We start from the raw sequence: 18,982 nt of genomic DNA on the forward strand, positions 1-18,982 counted from the left end.
TAAAGAAGATAGTATGCAAAGCTATGCGTAACAGTGTTTGTAACTTTAAATTCCCAGAAATCTGAAGACTAAATCTCTTTTGCATTTGATACTGTGCATCCACTCTCTTAAGAGCCCTTTGACTTTGCAAAATGAAAGTATGTAAATTTGAGGCACAAGGATGTACAGAAGGAAACTGCCTTTTGTCATGAGAGAACTCCATTTCTATTTTATGGTGCAGAATCTGCAACAGGCTATACCTGGTATACCTCAAGGATCACCTCTGTAAAGATAGTGGTGGTATGATGTCAGCTCCCTGCGGTGTTTAGGGTCAGGGATCTCTGCATCTTGTGGGCAGGGTTGGTTTTAACAGTGATATCAAGTGACAGATTTCCTTAGAGTTTTTCCTTCTTACTTTTTTTTCCTCTCCTGTGACGCAAATCAAGACTCTTGTAAAATCATTTGCCTTTGCTTTTTATTTACTGGTTGCGCGCACTTTAACAATATTTTTCAAATACTTTTTATAAGATTGGGGCAAACTGCTCAGCTTGGTAGAAGTGGTTTAAGTAAAACTGCAGTGAAATATCAGATGTGTGAAGAAGCAGCACTCCTCTTCAACCCCAGATACTTTTCTTCCTTTCCTTTGCATTCTTAGTTTGAAGCAAGATGAAGAAACATCTATTTATTACAGGTTGATATCTGCTCACTTTGATGTTCCTTGTATCTTCTTCTGAAGCAACCGTGGCTCCTGGATACGCTGAGCAACGGCATTGGATGCTCTTTGGGAGCTAGGTGTTTAGTCAACATTGGTGTCTTAATATAAATTCCCCCTGTTGCTTTAGTTCCCGTTATTACAGGTGGGACCCCTGCGAGCTGAGAGGCAAAACCTGCTCCACGTTCCCTACGGGCAGAGGCTGATGCCGCGGGAGTGGTGACCGGGCCTTTGCAGCCGTGACCAGGCCTCGGTAAGGGGTAAGGCCCCTAGCCCAGCAAGGAACCCATAGGCCTGGCTGGTGCCTGTGCTTCTTGCTCGGGCTGCCTGCTGTTCTCAGGATGGCAGGAGTTAAAATTATGCCAAATTGGTGAAATCTGTTTAGGACTACTTATAAACCAGGTTTAAAAGTAGGCTGCTGAGGGCCCTGCCAGATGGGACCTGCCTTTGTGTCTCTCCCTCATGGCTGTGGGCATCAGGAAAAGAAATCCCCTCCCCCAGGCCATCCATTGGGTATTCCTTCTGAGCTAACAGTTCTAGAAAGAAAATGAAAACCACAGCAAAGCCCCAAACAGACACAGCAAAGGGGAATTGCTGGAAGATACACCTTGGGCTGCTACCGTGCCTTCCCGGAGGGTGGTGGCTGTGGGGCGAGGTGCACTTGGGCACTTGGGGCTGTGAGTGTGGAGAACTGTGACCCCATCGGAGGGGGCAGGCAGGAGAAGAGACATTTAACTTTTTTTATTCTTTGCAAGCTTCCGCATGATGGGTCAAAAAATTTTGTTTTGAGGGAGATTTTTGCAGTTCACTGATCTGACCAGTTGATATCCCTTACCTTACTTGAAATTGGTTTCCCTTCCCCATTTACCCCTTTCCGCTCTTTCCCCTCTTCCTTCCTTTGTATAAAGGAGAATGTCTAGCTCTGAGTTAGATTGGTGTTAAAGATCGCTGGTATTACCAAATACCCTGGCTAGCTGATAGGATGGAAGTACAGGAGGGGTTTGTAAGTTTGTTTTAAGGACGAAGACAGTTTTTGATCTTCTGAAATGGTGTTTCCATGGATTTCGTCCCCCCGCCTCCCCCCGCTAGCATCTCCCTCATTTGTGTAAGATGCCGGATATTCAGGGACAGATCCAAACTGCAGTTTCTTTCTTAATAAGTTTCCCTTGCTTGGTTCCCACTTCCTGCAAAATAAATCCATTATGTGCAGTGGAACTAAAGCAGTGGAGAAAATACTGGATAAGCAAAATGGGGCCAAGGGCATCTTTATGGCAGCAGAGCAAATGCTTTAATTTTAAAGCTGGCTATTCTGGTGTGAGATTAAGAATTACAATTTGTTTTACTTTTGGAAAAGAGTCTAATAAAAACATCTGTGAGGAAATATTTTGTGACACTTGAAATACTTGCATACCAAAAGAGTTGAAAGTATTCTTGTTACTAGAGATTCAGAGTACCTTTCTTTTCCTAGTTTCAGGGTTTTTCCTTTGAAGACATCTAAAAGAAAGGAAAAAAATTAGCAAAGCCCCTTTTATCTCCTTTCCTACCCTTTTCCAGTCGTCATAATCTGCTGCTTTTAAAACTTAGTTTTGTGACTCATTAGAGAAACACAAATACTTCTTTTTTAGAGGTGCAAAGAATATGTTAGTAAATAGATGCAGAGAAATTTGCTGCCCAAAAGTGCTTTTTTTCCCCTTTTAAAAATTATTTTATTTTTGATCAGTATCTTTTCTTCTAGCATTATCCAGGAGGTTTCTTTGCCATAGCCAGCTGGCAAATCTATAACTAATCTGTAAATGATTGTCAGCGGCTAAAATGGCAAAGGGGACACAAAGGAACAGCTGTATGGCAGCCCCCATTACATATAGCTTGTCTGGTCAAGCCTGGCAGAAGCTTTGCTCCACTGGACCTTGCAAATCCATGCTGCCCAAAGCCCCCAGGAACTGTGTTTTGTTTGATGTGCACTTCAGTGATGCTACAGTGTAACCCTAAATCTGCTGGGATTTGTTTATGGGCCCCTGATTAATGTGCTGAGCAAAAGGCACGCAGTGTATTGTGCTTCAAAAAAGGTGCACCCACCTCTTTTGTGAACAGCAAGTCCAAAAGGAATACACAAGGTGCTGCACATGGCTACACCTTCCTGGAAAGCATGGCAGAGAAGAGAGAGATCTACATTTAAAAACCAACCAAACAAAAATTCACGAAGCGATTTTAACTTTATCTAATTTGAATTTTAATTGGCGAATGTTTACAACAGTGGCAGACTGGAAGGAAACGATGATTGAGAAGAGCCAAAGGAGGGCATTACTAGATCAATTATTGTAAAATTTAAAATGCACTTTCCATTCTTTCTGTACAGGATTTCACAAGCTCTTCATAGTATATGGAAAAGTTACAGTGGAGAGTCACAGCCAGCAATATAGCAAAATACAGGTCCTATTCATAGTAAACTGTGTACTTTTCTCTTGATTGCAAATAAAAAGATACCCTGGTGACCATGCTTGTATATCAAACCAGAAATAATTTGCAGATCAGGTGCACAAAAGAAAGGAGGCATATAAACTCTAAAGTAGGATGTGAGAATAGTGAGTATGAGAGGGTGAGTGAAGGCGGGGGAGTTGGTTCTTGCTTTTTTCTGACCATAAATGGAGAGACTAATAAAATATTCTCTACCGTGACTTCAGCAGGTACTGCCTTCATAAAAATCTTGATGATATAATATTTAGAAACATTTGTCAAATGGTGAACAAGGTTCGACCAGAAATCTGTCTCTGCACTAAAGCCTCAGTGCCTGAGCAATTAGAAAAACATAAATCAAAATTGAATTTTAAACTGTTACAGTATTTCAGCTTGGTTTTGTTGGCTGTGTGTTAGCTCCTCTTTGTGTAGCTTTTCAACAAGTATTTTCAGCTTTCTGCAAGTACGCAGATGTGTCACATTAAAGAGTGGATGGAGCTGGGCTTTTTGTACCCGCTTGGTAAAAAGGAAACAGAAGAAGGAGAAAAAAAATATTCTTTCTGGAAAGAACATAGTACATATAATCACCACGCAGTTTGTGATTTAAAAACATCTGTTGAATAAAGAATTGATCTCAGCAGTGGATTTGTTCTCTCTGCCTTGCAGGGCTCACTTGAGAGAGGGGCTAGGTTACCTGTATCTTCAATATCTGCTAGGCTCTTCATTGCTGCTCTTCTAGCAGATGTCTAGTTTGATTGCTTCTCCAATTCTTTAGTGCAAACCTGTAGAAAAAGAGTATTTTGTAAGACTTTGTTGCATTGTCGAAGGTCAATATAATTTTTAAATTCTCTGAAGGGGGAGGTAGGCTTTAGTACAGAGGTGCACCTGGCTGAATGCTGCTCTTTAGCTTTCATCCATTCGTGTGTGAGGAAAATGGACAAAAGAAAGCCCTAGAGATTTATTTACTGTATTTGAGCACATGTGCATTTTTGGTTTTGGAGATGTGTTTCTTGCTCTTGAAGCAAGCTGGACTATGTTTATTAGTGAAAACAGACGTGGACTTTGTATTATACTCTTATTGTGTACATTATTAAGGAGTCCTTTGCCAGCTGTGTTCTGGAGAGTGCCTGTTTTACATAGAGATGAAGATGGGATAGTTATGTGTAAAATAAATGTATGTTCAGTTCAGTTCCTTGTGCATAGGAGCCCCATGAAATGAATCCGGTGTAAACCTGCCTGCAAAGAGAAGGAAGATGACCAGGACTTCCCTTGGCCTGCAGGGAAGAGAAGACAGTAGGTTTTTTCCCCGATTGAGAACTGTCTCCTGGCGTCTCTAGACTGGATTCTATCATTCTGTATTGTCTTTGGAATAAGCAGCTGGTTTTATCTCTTCCTTTGCTGTTCCTTGGGTTTTGAGGCAGGGCTGCTGTGGGAGGCAGGTGGTCTGTCCTTCCTGGCTCCTGCCAGCCCTTGCTGTGCTGAGGTTTGCAAGGACCGAGGGCCCTGCTGGTACTGCTTCTGGTTGGAGAGCTCTTTTTTTATATGTGAAGCTATTTTGGTGGTATGTGTAACTTCTTCAAATGACCAAGAATAAGCCTAGCATGGGCAAAGTTTGTTTCTATTAAGACACTTCAGAACAGGACATCACCTTCTGTTTTCCAGGATGAGGTCTTGTGGTTGAATGGTGTCTGTGCTGGTGTGTGAGGTGGTGTGTGGGGATATTTCCTGGTCTCATCTTGCTGGTGTTGCTTCAGCAGTAACACCTGCAGAAGAACAGGCAGGTGGCTTCTTTTACCACTCCAATTAGCCCTTCTAGGTCTGTGTGCTTGTAAGCTCTTGCTGAGGAACTTGATTGCTGATGCTGTGTCTGTTCAAGGGCAAAAAAGACCCATCACCAACAAAAAAAGATGCCCTTCATAACTACAGCTGCTAGCCTGGCTGTCTTAGCTATTATTTTTTCTTTCAAAGTTTCATACAAGAGATGTGTGGTTGTGATTTTCTTCCAGAATGAAAGAAAAGAAAGGGAATAGGAGACACTCCTCAGAAATATTATCATTAAATATAAGTCACTAAAGAAAAATCAAAGTAGCCCCATGAATGAGTCCAGATTAGCTTCCTCTACTGTGACACAGTTTTGCATCCTACTTCTTTGGTATTCTCTTTTACATGCTAAGGTTAAAACACTTACCAGTATAGCTATGGTGTCAGCACCATCTAGCAAAAGCACTTTATACCTGCCAAAACCACTACTATTAAAGTCATTTACATTGGATTGCTAAACAAAAGCAGTTATGTCATCAAAAGCTTACTTAGATTGCTGTAACTGCTTCTAAACAAGAGCTGTTGATGATGTAGGAATATTGCCAAAAATTTTATCTCTAACCATCACTGCTATATAGACAGGAATTTTCCAAAATTGACTGGAACTGAAAAGCTCCCCTATATGCATGTGCCTGTATGTCTATTGATCTATCTCCATGTGTGTATATACATGTGTAAACTTTTTTGTCAGAAAAACAAGGATCCCCAAGCTGCTGCTTTTCTGATTTGAAAAATGTAATTTTCTTTTTTCTTTTTTCTTTTTTTTTTTTTTTTGAAAAAGGTTAAAAAGACACTTTGCATTCAGTTTGCCTGACTTGGCTTAATCGTATCTAGAAGTTAAACATTAGGCATTTCTCTATTGTTCAAGAGAAAGCAAGAAGCACTTCTGGGAGTAACTCGTGTATCGTTTGTCTTAGGAAGGCTAGCTATGCCTTTGAAAGTGTCTGTCTCCCCGTTAGCTATAGAAGGAGCCCAAATAATCTTTTAATGTCCAGTATCAGGTGTGATGTACCTCCTTGCAGCTAACTTTCTAATGAATTCAATGGATGTAGAGAATGAGACCTTGAGCTAAATGCCAAACCAGTTGCTGGATTGGAGGGAGTCCTGCCGGCAGGCTGCCGCATCTGGGAGCCAGGCTGGGCTGCTGTGAGCTGCTCTGCGGCTGCTGGGTGCAAGCTGGGGGCTGCCTGTGCTCTGCTGCTGAGGGTGGTGTGGACCTCTCTAAAGGGGGTAGTAAGCCCGTCCCCTGTTCTTCAGGATTCAGTGCCTGCTAAAATGCTCAGTGCTTTTGGTCGCTGCTATTTCCCCCTTATGCGGGAAGGAGCCCATCTCTGTGAGGCTCCAGTTGTTCCTCTGAAAGAACCAAGCAGTCTGTAGCTTTTCTGTTGTTGGGACCAGCTTCTTCCCAAAGTCACTGAAAATCTCCTTATTCCTGAAAATCCTGTAGCACTGGTAGTAGATGCAGCAACCACTTGAAAGCTATCTGCGAACATTGGGTCACACTGGGTCTCTATGTTAACTAGCAAAAAAACCATTTTGAGTGTTTGGTCTCAGTTTCATTTACTGGTTTGAAGTCTGTGGTGCTTTGTACTTTCTCACAAGGTGTGACAGTCACTCATGAATGACTTCTGTCTTCTTGTGACAGAAACCATGCAGCACCTCGTTTTGTGAGCTTAAAAGCCTTTGCAGCAAGTGTCTTTACATTTCTTTGTGTCATAGTTGTGAACATTGTGAATTTAGGAACATTTTTTCAAAGGCCGGAGCACATGCTAACTCTGCAGAGGTTGGATTTAAAAGCACAGTGTTTGTTACCACAGGCACTGAAAGGAATTGTGTGGCTCTGTGTCCTCATGGGATTTTGTGTTGATTTTTATCAGATTTTGCAAATACCTGCTAACTTTTCCCACTATGCTAGCCTTAGATTTAGGGAATGATTTCACTTTGTTTTACTTGTTTCTTGATAGAAGACATATAGCTCAGAGAATGAAAGAAGCAGCACAACTGATGAACAGAAAATTTATGAACAGAAAATCAGTCCGAGCTGTTTTAATCAATTGATGAGGAAGTTATCTGTGAACACGTATTTTCATTTATCGAGCCATATCTAAAACTGGTCAAATATATTAATCATAGAAAATCTCTTCTGTTTCCCTTTGTCGGTTGCTTAAATAAATTACTAGGGAATAATTTTTTGTCGTTCAGACAGATCAATACCTCACAGGGGTATCTGGATTCTGCTAACACCAAGCAGTCCATTTTGTAGCTTTGCATCCAGCGTATGTGTGTGTTTCTGAAGTTTGAAAGAATTTGATCCCATGTCTTTCATTTAAGTTCCTCTGCAGGCTCACTAAGAAGTATTTGCTTCTGCTTGTCACTTTTCCACCTTCTTCAAAAATTAAGTATAGGAATAATTGTGTCCTCCCCCTTTCCAATCTCCCAAGCAGACTGTCAGGGTCTGCAGCCCTGTGATATTCTTAGAGACCTGAGATTGTTTCTTAATGAAAAATCAGTGGTTTGCTGGAGGACCAGGAGTGGCTCAGAGCTTCTGAAAATTAGAGGGAAAACTAAGTTTTTCTGCCAGTGCAGTGAGACAAAACCAGACTCCTTTGTCCTCTGCTGAAGGTGGTGTAATTAATTTTTGTGCTGGCAGTGGAGTGGTTCCTCTAGGTGCTGGCTTCTTTGCTGGTCTCTTAGGATTCAGTGGCAAGGATGAGGGATGCATCTGGCAAATGCTGGCTGCCTTCTCCCCTCTCCTCCTGAGTCTGTGTGCAAAACCCACAACATAGCATCAACATTTGAGGTGCACAGATGCTAAAGCTGTCAGTGCCCATCACTGGTTCCAGGAACTTGCTTGGTCTCAAAGCTGCTGAAGAATGGTGATAGGGTGGATGCTATTGAGACAAGGTGAGCTGGGCCACATAGGCAGACCTAGGAGATGATTCTCAATCAATCAAGGCTGTATTTAAGGAGTAATTTTACATATGCAAACCTTGTTTGTGATCAGCAAATGGAGTTAAGTGAAATTCTGCGAGCTTGTTGTATGGTATGTATAAATCCCATAAATTATGTATTGGTTTTAGGATTAGACAACGGAACCATAAAAACCAACTTTGAGCCGCATTTTCTCAGCCATGCTGACTCTGGAGGGCAATTGTAAAGTAACTATTACTTATAATAATTTCCCTTATTCAGTTCCTTTTACAATGTGCAAAGCTGTGTAAAGTAATTTCTGACTTTACTTACTATTCACTCCCCCCCTTTTTTAAAGTAGAGAGCTCAATTTTAATAATGAATTACAAAGGAAGAAAATCTGTCTCTTTAGAAAATTCTGTTTTAAAATAAGGTAGCAACTTGAGTTAAATCCTCACAACAGAGCCTTTCAATATCTTTTGAAAATAAAATGTACAAACCCAATATTTGTTTTCTAAATGTATAACGTAGAAATATATTGAGAGTCGAGTAAAATACTTTCAAAGAAATGTTGCTTGACAAACATACTACACCAGCTGCAGTCTTTTTGAAATCTGCATTCTAATGTTTTGATAAAATCAGCTTTGAGGTATGACACATTATACTCCTGTCACTGGTCAGAAATCTGAATAAACTGCAAAGGATTACATAGTTCAAGTGAATGAATACATAAAACAAGTTCTTAGCTTTCAATTCCTGGCTGTTTGATATTCAGCCATAACTGCTTTGTAACTAAAAATGTAAAAGGAAGAGTGAAAAGCTCTGGACCTGCACAGGATTTTAGGTATGTACTCATAACTGGATATTTTGGATCATCGTAAAAAAAAATATATATATAGCCTGATATTTTGTATCTTATGTGAAACATTATATACATGCTTTGTTCTCTCCCTGAAATCAGTTATAATCCATATCAAATAGCTATGGGCAGGGTTATAAAAAATCCAATTTATGGTTGAATTTCTTGGTAATGCTGACATAAAATTACTTAGAATGTTTTAGAGAGGATTTTTTAGAGGGCATATGTTTGGCATACTGGCTGCATATGATATGAAGGGTACTGTGTATTCAGTCACAAGGTGGCAGGTAACCATGTTACATACAAGGGCAAAAGAAGGGCAATATTATTGGTTGCTAGTTATTGTCCTCAGCCAGGCTGTATCCTTTATCCAAGGGGGATGCATTGACTATAAAACCCCGCAAAAGTAAAACTCAAGTGGTTTGTTCATGTCACAAGAATTCCAAGATAAATGTTATAAAAGGGATCAGCCATCGTGTATTATGATCTACAGACAGCGTACATTTTTCTCCCACTGTATTTCAGGACTGAGACTTCTCTAGATGACAGTTATGGAAAATCTGAAGTGCCTGGAATGCAAAAATAGAAAGTTCTGAATACATTTAATAAAACTTTAATTTGTGAGTTATATCAGCATAGAAATATCTACTGATGGGTGAAACCCAAAGGTGCATCAGTTCAGACAAAGCTTTCCATATGAACTTTTTAGAGATTTCAGTCTTTCTTGTGGTGTAGGCTTTATACCATTTTTATTCCTCCTTCCTTACCCTGTTCTTCCATGTTTTTTAATGCCTAAATTAATCTGCTTGTTTATAGCAAATGTTAACACACCTTCTTTTCAAACAGCTTATCTTTTATACCAGTATGCTCTGGGGTGTAATGTGTTTGGTTAGCCTTTTTCCCCCCCTTTCTTTCCCGTTGTGGACTTTGGCAAGGGGGTCCTGTACAGATCTCATGTCTTTTTCTGACTCTGTTGCTGTATTTGAGGTGATTCTTCCCCAGACTTTCCTTTTCTTGTGCAGTATTTTATCACAGGGGTTTTGCAGACCTGCCAGGACTCAGCATGAACTTCTGCAGGTTTTGGCTTATCTTTCTGTGGTGGGTTGACCCTGGCTGGGGGCCAGGTGCCCACCAGAGCCGCTCTATCACTCCCCTTGTTCACTAGACGGGAGAAAAAAGTACAATGAAAAGCTTGTGGGTCAAGATAAGGACAGGGAGAGATCACACACTAATTATCATCACGAGCAAAACAGACTGAACTTAGAGAGGGAATTCATCTAACTTATTACTAAGCAAAACAGAGTAGAGCAATGAGAAATAAAATCAAATCTTAAAACACCTCCCCCCACCCCTCCCCTCTTCCCAGGCTCAACTTCACTCCCGGCTTCAATCTCCTCCCCTCCTCAGTGGCACAGGGGGATGGGGAATGGGGGTTACGGTCAGTTCATCACACGGTGTTTCTGCTGCTTCTTCATCCTCAGGGGGAGGACTCCTCTCATCGTTCCCCTGCTCCAGCACGGAGTCCCTCTCACGGGCTACAGTCCTTCCTGAACTGCTCCAGCGTGGGTCTCTCCCATGGGGTGCAGGCCTTCAGGAGCAAACTGCTCCAGCGTGGGGTCCCCCACGGGGTCACAAGTCCTGCCAGCAAACCTGCTCCAGCCTGGGCTCCTCTCTCCACGGGGCCACAGGTCCTGCCAGGAGCTTGCTCCAGCATGGGCTTCCCATGGGGCCACAGCCTCCTTCAGGTGCCTCCACCTGCTCCGGCGTGGGGTCCTCCACGGGCTGCAGGTGGAATCTCTGCACCCCCTCATCCTTCCTCCATGGGCTGCAGGGGGACAGCCTGCTTCACCATGGTCTTCACCACGGGCTGCAGGGGGATCTCTGCTCCGGCGCCTGGAGCTCCTCCTCCCCCTCCATCTGCACTGACCTTGGTGTCTGCAGAGTTTCTTACATCTTCTCACTCCTCTCTCCGGCTGCAAAAGCTCTCTCTCTAAGTGTTTTTCTTCTTCTTAAGTGTGTTATCACAGAGCTGCTGATGGGCTTGGCCTTGGCCAGCGGCGGGTCCGTCTTGGAGCCGGCTGGCATTGGCTCTGTCAGACACAGGGGGAGCTTCTAGCAGCTTCTCACAGAAGCCACCCCTGTAGCCGCCCTTGCTGTCAAAACCTTGCCATGCAAACTGAACACACTTTTTGACATGGTAGGGAAATCATATCAATCACTAATCAACCCTAAGTCTTGATGATCAGTGTGGGACTCCTATAGATTTACAAAGCTTAAACAAAAAATGTTGATTTAAACAACACTTGTGTGGTTCCCGAGTTTCTCTCAAAGTCTCCCACATCAGTGACCATTGTGTGTAGGCAAGCAGAACCAGTTCTTGGTGAGTGGAGAGCATTGAGTAAGTACTGAAGAGTAAAATGAGGGATTACTATTATAGCAGTATTCTGGAGATAAGTAGCAAGCAAATGGAACTGGGTGAAAAACCAGAATTTTGTCATGTGTCCACTGTACCAGCATCATTAAAATAGGTATTTTTACTTTTTTTTTCTGGACAGTGCTTTTGTACAGGTTTTTTCATGTTATTTACCTTTAGAGACATTCTGCAAGGGATTGGATTGTGAATAGTTTGCTTGTAAGCTACGGCTAAAGGTACTATTATTTCTAAGCTCAACAGGAAACATTCCCTTGTTATTTCTTCAAGTTGTGACTGAAGAGCCATAGGCAGAGCTGCTGTTTGCTAAAAGAGCATTGTATTAGCTCTGGTCACAGCAGAAAACCACTTTTTGAGAGGCAATTTCTCCTCCTATTGGACCTGATTTTGATGTTTGCTCTGGTGTAAATCAGGAGTAACCTACAGAAGCTTGTCCGTTTGTACCAAGCATGAAAGTAGAACAAGTGAGGTAAGAACTGTTTGCTGGATCTGAGAAAGTAATTCTCTGGCCTCTGGTACTACTTATTTCTTGTCAGATTTCATTATAATTGATCAGGACAAGTGTTAGGACAGCACAGTTCTACCTTTTCAAATCCTGTTGTGGACTGTGACTGATCCAATATGTGTACATGTGTAAGCAGCAGTGTCCCCTGGGACTCTTCAGTCATCTCTAACTGTACTTTAAGAAAAATGGTATCAGCTCTTTGATGCTCTTAAAAACTGTTGGACTTGCTCTAGCATCCAGGACCTAATTCCAGCCCAGTGCAAATGTGGCCTGGCATAATTCCCAGACTGTAAAAGGCAGTATGCTCATGAGGCAGGCTGTACTAATTTGATGAAGTTAAAAGTGAAGGCAGTAAGCAGGAAGTCAGATTTTGTGTGGGGACTGACAAGATACAAGAAGTGTAACTCTGCGGGCAGATGTGTGAAAAGATGAGAAATCAAGTGCGGGAGAAGATGGTGAAGGATGAGGAAGCCCTCACCACAGGAGCCCGAAGAAGTGCTGGAAGGGCTTCCACTGAGAAGGTGGCAAAACTATGAACCTCTGTGCTGCCTCGGTGGACGTAGTGATTCAGATCTAGATGATGTGAGGAGGTGGTGAATAAGAAAGAAGGGAAGGTTATTAGCCCCGGGCAGTGGATTCTTCTGTTTTCTTCCCTAGAGCAGGTGACAGCAGTAGGTGCCTTTGATGGCATAGCAACATGATGGTTGCTAAGTCAACATTCAGAGATTTGCCTTCCTCATGCAACTAGAAAATTATGACGTGACGTGGTTTAGCCCCAGCCCTGAGCACTATGCTGCTGCTTGCTCACCCCTCCCCTGGTGGGATGGGGAGGAGAACGGGAAAAAAAAAGGCGAAGCCTCGTTGGGTTGGGATAAGGGCAGTTTACTGGGACGGCAAGGGAGAGGGGAACAATCAACAACAGTACTAATAACAGATATTTGAATAACAGACATTCGCAATGGGTGATAACAGAAAGCAATTTACCAATCTGACAACCGACCAACTTGGATGCTTAGCCTGTCCCGGAGCCGTGCTGAGCCTGCCCCTGCCCGACTAGCCCTCTTTTATGGTGAGCATGATGTCACATGGTATGGAATAGCCCCCTGGCCAGCTTGGCTCCACCTGTCCTGGCTCCTTGTGAAATTAACTCTGTCCTAGCCAGAACCAGGACATGACACTTGTCATGGCATGTTATGTCATGGCATGTGGACTTAGAAATCTTTTCATATGCACTACTGAAGATCTCCTTTATGGCTGTAGTTTTTCACGTCCAGTACAGGAAACAATATCTAAACATGCAGTTTGGAAGAGGCTTCATCTCTCCTTGGCTTCCTATGCTTATCACGCTCTTTCTAGTCTCACTTGCCTGCCTTGGAACTCTGCATGTCAGCTGGTCTGGGAAAGAAAGCGTTTGAGAGTGTGGGAAAAAGAGCAAGTGCCATATAAAAGCAAGGAGGAGAAAGAAGGCAGAGAATCCAATATCATTCATGAGGAAATACAAGGCAGGGAAATTCATTGAATAATAATAAAAAAAGCTAGATTGTATGTATAGTATCAGGGGAAAAAATATTCTTGATGTATAGTGTCAAGAGAAAAAATAACTAATTAAAAGTCACTTTCACACTGTTTCAAGAGATGGAGTCAGGGATGAGTGGCAGAAAAGAATTATAGCTATTTATGTGAAAAGTACATCTTGATTTAAAAAAAAAAAGCACTGGAAAACTAGCAAGGTAGAGGGACAGCTTTGAGGTGTACTTGAACTATTCTAACATTTTTTTGAGTATTACTTGATTATTTTTCCCTATCTGTGATTGATTGATGGAAAAAGCTCTGAAGCATAAGAATTATTTGGTAGAATGGCTTCTAAAGCTATGATAAAAACAGCAACTCTGTAACTAAGTCTACGATTATTCAGATTATCTACTCTTGATGTGTTGAAAATTTGTCCCGTGACAATTATAATTTTCTGCTCTGACTTTACTTTGTTTCCTTACAGTCCTAACTTACGGACTTGCTGACAGTGACGGTAGAGGATCCACACCGTACTGTGGGTAGTTTGCACCACATTACTGGCATGAAGAAAGATTTTCCTGAGTCAAAACAAATTGTTCCAATGGTTTGGGTTTTTTTTTTTGTGCCTAGGACTTTTGATGGGGTGCACTTTAGGCTCGTTTTATTCCATCTACATTTCTGAATCTGTGTTTTGATGTCTGAAGGGAACTCTCATATCTACAGTCCAAATAATTATCCTAGCTACGCCGTAAGATTTTTTTTCAGTGCATGGTGGATCTAGGATTAACAGATTGTCCAAGCATTTTCATCCCAAATCCTCTCTGTTCCAAGGACAGTTATGTTGAATATAAGCTGCCTGCCAGGCTTCCCCTTTCGAAATGGCAGCATCTTTTGTATGCTGATGGATTAGATCTATGTTTGTTTGAAAGTTTGTTCTTTTTCTTGTTCTTTAAGGCCTGACTAGACCTATTGTTAAATTCTGCGATCTTTGCTGCTTTGATCATTCACAAGGGAAGCCCCTGGGCAAGAAAGAAAATGATAAAGCTGGATGTTTATGGCATATTGAAGCCCAGACTTCTGAGAAGTGTTTCTCTACAGATGATGCCCTTAGAAAACCTTAGAGAGGTTTTCACATGTGCGGGTGCATGCACCGGTGAATGCATTTGAGAACTACCAGGTCATATAAAAAGTAACAAAGTACATCGTGAAATATCACAAATTATTTTAAAATGCTATGAAGCTTTTTCAGATATTGTTGGCAATACAGGAAACTACTGTACAGGAAAAAAGAAATTTTATATTTGAGAACGTATGGATAGATGTGGATATGAAGGTTTACAGATTTATGAATACCTTAACAATTATATAAATATTATCTGTGTGTCTCAACTAAATAAGAAATCATACTTCTCAAACTACATACTGCAATATTAAGATAAATATTTCTTCACATTTACAGCAAAGTGGAATAAGCTGTTATCCTCTAAGATCATTGCCCCACAGCAATTCAGTGTTCCGTAAAATGCACAGCACAGATACTACAATTAATAGCCTTTGCATATTTTCTTTTGAAACCAATCTTGATAATAGGTATTTTACAAGGGAAAACTGTTAAGAACTTGAGGAACTGAACTTTTCTCAAAAGCCCACATAGCTTTTGAAATGTTACTGAGGTTTGTGTCCAAGAGGTTTTTATGAAGGGAGTGGGAGTAGGGGTGGGCTCTCTGTTTGAAGCATCCATTAGGACTGGATGTTCTGAGGTCCCTCTCATGTCACCTTTCTGCGTGAAGCACTGTTCACAAGTTGTGAAAGATCCACTCGCAGGTACAGAGCAATATATGCCTGGATGTTCTACTGGCAAGGATTTGAGTCGTTGGGTTTTTTTAATGGATAGTTTTCATCTCAAGCATATATTTTCTCCTCTCAATTCAGTGCAGGGTACTTTTTTAGCAACTAGAGATGAATGCTGAAAATGAAGTAGTAGTTCTTTAATTGACCCAGCCTATCGACTCGCATTCAGTACTGGCACCTTCCTCATCTTTTGAGGTGTGTGAAGAGGTATAGAAGCAGGATGAGAGTCAGAGATGAATCTGAATGCTTGCCCTCAGACTAATGGTCCCAAAACACAATGCCAGACACTATAACAATATGCTTCCTATGAATAATGAACAGGTCTGGCTTTATGAAAAATATCTTGATTCAAAAAATTTAAAAAACCTGACAGAATAACCCTTATTCACTATAGTCTGCTAGCTAAGAAAGCAAAAATACAGGAGCATAATATAAAGTTCTATTTGCTGACAACTAAATCAAAAAATGTCATCCTACTGGGTGCACAAATACACAGTTTGGAGGAACATATACAGGTGCGGACTGTACCCTGTATCCTGTTCCTTCCTACAATGCAAGCCGAGTGTATTTAAGGGCCTCATCTTTGAGTCAGTAGTGTTGTGGGCAGAATTGTGAAATGATGCAAAGCACCATTTGCGATCTCCGTCTCCATTTCAAATGGTGGTTAGTTTCCGTGGCTGTGTTGGCTTATTTAGCCAGGGTTTCTGCTTCTTCACTGCACAGATGGGCGTAGTGATCCTTTCTGAGCAAATACTCATTGTTTTCCATTAGCAAAATGCTGCTGTTTGTGATAACTGGGGCAGCAGGAAGGGAAGAACTATCCCAAACTCCCCTGAGACCTGATACTTGTGATAAACCGTGTGGGGTTTAGTCTTCTGTTGAGGGCTCTCTAAGGAGGTCTTGTTACAAGTAATCTTTGGAGAATTAAGTATGATAAGTAGTCTTTGGAGAACTATCACAGAAACCTCCAAATCTGAAATTGCGAGTGTGTGTGTTAGTGGATCAGTGCAGAAGTGTGGTGATGACAATATATTACACGTGAGATGAGCATAACTCCCCTGGGGATGCAGAGGTAGGCTGTATGAAACACATATAGGGCGGGCATTTGTACCAAGATGATTGTGATTGCATATACAATTTTTTTCAGATAATCCTGTCTGTAACTGGACCCCTTTTTGTGAACATTCATACTAGCTACATATGTCAATTGTGAAGTTGGAAGCATTGGTATCACTCATTTGCTACAAAAAAAAAAAAAAAAAGAAAATTACATGTGGGGAGACTGTGTATTGGTAACACTTGGAAATAATATGGAAGATGAAAACTAATGTTGTAACTGAGCCCCAGAAATTGCTTTTACATTTCCAGAGGGCAATGAATGAATAAACATGGAATTCATATGAATGTTCATTATACTATAGTTAGCACAGCACAAATGGTCACAGACAATAAGACGTGCATATAATTTATTCTTTCTAGTCTTTCTCCTATCCCCCCAGTTTATCTTTTTCCCCAGAATTACATATTGGAACAGTGGAGAAGAGAGGTGACAATTCTGTCTTCTGCTGAAAGTTTCTTTTTCATTTTCTGGATTTTTATTTTATAGTGACCAAGATTTTTGAGATTGTTGATATTCCAGTTGTCTTTAGTCGGTGCTGAAGATGTGAAACACTTCAGAAACCAGTTTTAATTCAAAATGAAACTATTGTCTCTGAAAGCATTAGCTCAATAGAGAACAAACTTAGTCAAAATAATGTGACACTTCCTATTTCTCCACTCTTGCTAAAACCTAAATTGAAAATCTACCTTCTCAGTGACCTCTCACTTTTTAAAAGCTTACAGCGTCATTTCCATGCCTAACTATTCCACATTACAAGTTATGGCTAAAATTGTTACTTTTGTAGTAAAATATTTTTGAAAACTAAGCTTCTTGCCTGTTATGTCCAGGGAAGCAGGAAAATTGTAATAATAAAAATATTTGCTTTGCATTCTTTACATTTACAATTTCAAATTCCAATTACAAAAATGGACACTGCTAAAATGTAAATAAATATCAAGTTATCTGCAGTGTCTTGTCCAACTTGTGATAAATGACTTAAAATATAATTTCTCAACCCTTGGAGGCTTTACTCAGTGGGAAAGAGTAAATACTGAATAAGTGCTTGTGATGCAGAAGGTTAGACTTCTAAAAAAGCTTGCCTCTGCTTCTCCAGTTGCTCAGCCACGTGTATCTTAACAGAACTGGGGTAGCAGGCATAGGACAGAGAAGAATGTGATTTGAGAAACTTGAAGAGTAGATGATTGGCAGTACAACTTAGACAAAACTTGAAGTTTCTTCTGTCTGTCTCTTCCTTGGTCTTAGTTATGTGTAACTTAAAGGGGGGGTGTGTGCTGGGTATTTTTTTGAACCTCTACATTTGAGTTGGCTTGGATCCCTGAGTTTCATGCATTTTTTTTTCCTTCAGTCCTTACTAAGGTGACTAAGACCTCATTTCTGCAATTGGCACTCCTCAAACAGCTCTCTGAAGCACCCACCAGAAGCCCTCTGTAGTTCAGTGGTGTGTGCAACACATTTTGTGCCTGCAGGATTCCTGTTGCTTGCTTTTTGAATACATGCAAAACCATTATGTGGGCACACATGTCTTCATCTGGTGTTCACAGACTGTACTCAAGATGATAGCGCCTTTTGACCTGTCGGAAGAAGTGTGTTTGCTTTTCCCAAGAAGTTTTCTTATAGTTTCTCATCTGAAGGACCTATCGGGACATAATTATTCTGAGCAAGAATAAGGGAAACATGGAATTATTATGAAACAACATCCTTTTCTTGCACTATTGCTAGTAATGCAGGAATGACTCATAGACTTAGCGAACAAATTCAAGAACTAATGCCAACAACTGGCAATAGATGAAAGATGAGAACAGGCTAGTAACAACGAAGACAAGGAGCCAAGTTTAGGCACAGTACGTAACTCAGCAGGAACGCATCCAGACACTCTTACAGCAGAAACTACAATGCACCATGATGTTACAGGGAAATAAAGCTCTTAGAGTGGTGCAAGGAATGGATTTTTCAGTCTAGTGGCCAACCTTAAGCATCGTGTGTCTGTGTGTGATGGGGGGAAGGCTCATGTTCACTCAGTGTGCAAGGTTCTGGGGTTTTTTTTGTAATACAAAGATCTGAAGAATGTAATTCTGTTCAGCTACAAATACCATGACTGCAGAAAGCACTTGGTACAAAACTCAGATAATTATCTTTTGAAGGTATTTAAACCTTTAAAAATGAGGTTAGTTTCAAAGTGGATGTGCTGTTCTAATTTAAAAATGTCAAAATGCAACCATTTTTCCTCCTTCCTTTCTGCTTGAAAGTGTTTATCAAGTCTGGTCAAATTTGTAGCTTCTTGTATAGGAGTAAATTGGAGGGTAGAAAAATGAAAAGTAAACCTCTGTTTTTGTGTAAATTCACTGAATGAAAAGTTCATCATATTTATACCCAATTGCTTTTGTGTATATGTGATTTTTTTTTTCCCAGAAAATTTGATGATACATTGTAATTAACTCAACAAATGCTTCTGACAAGGAATTTTTGTTAAAAAAATAATTTCACAAAAACCTTGTGATGGTTATATTGAACTTGTAATGGTTTAGGTTTTCCATTTGAAACATCTAAAAGAGTCTTCTCTCGGAAGATTGCATTTTTCAGTCAACATGAAGCATGTTTATGATGACTGTGAATATGAATTTGCTTTCTCTTTCTTTAAGCATGTGTCTTCATGGGCAAAATTACTGTACGTGTAATTATATGCATACATATAAACAGGGAGCACTCTGTGATACGATAACGCTAAAATCTGAGGAACAACATATGCATTCTTTCCTGTGCAGTTTTTTTTTATGTGGGGTAGGTGTTTGTGATCATTTAACTGATAAGGTTTGCATTAAGATTCCAAA

Source organism: Grus americana, chromosome 1 (genome assembly GCF_028858705.1).
Source record: "Grus americana isolate bGruAme1 chromosome 1, bGruAme1.mat, whole genome shotgun sequence".
Classification (NCBI taxonomy): Eukaryota; Metazoa; Chordata; class Aves; order Gruiformes; family Gruidae; genus Grus; species Grus americana.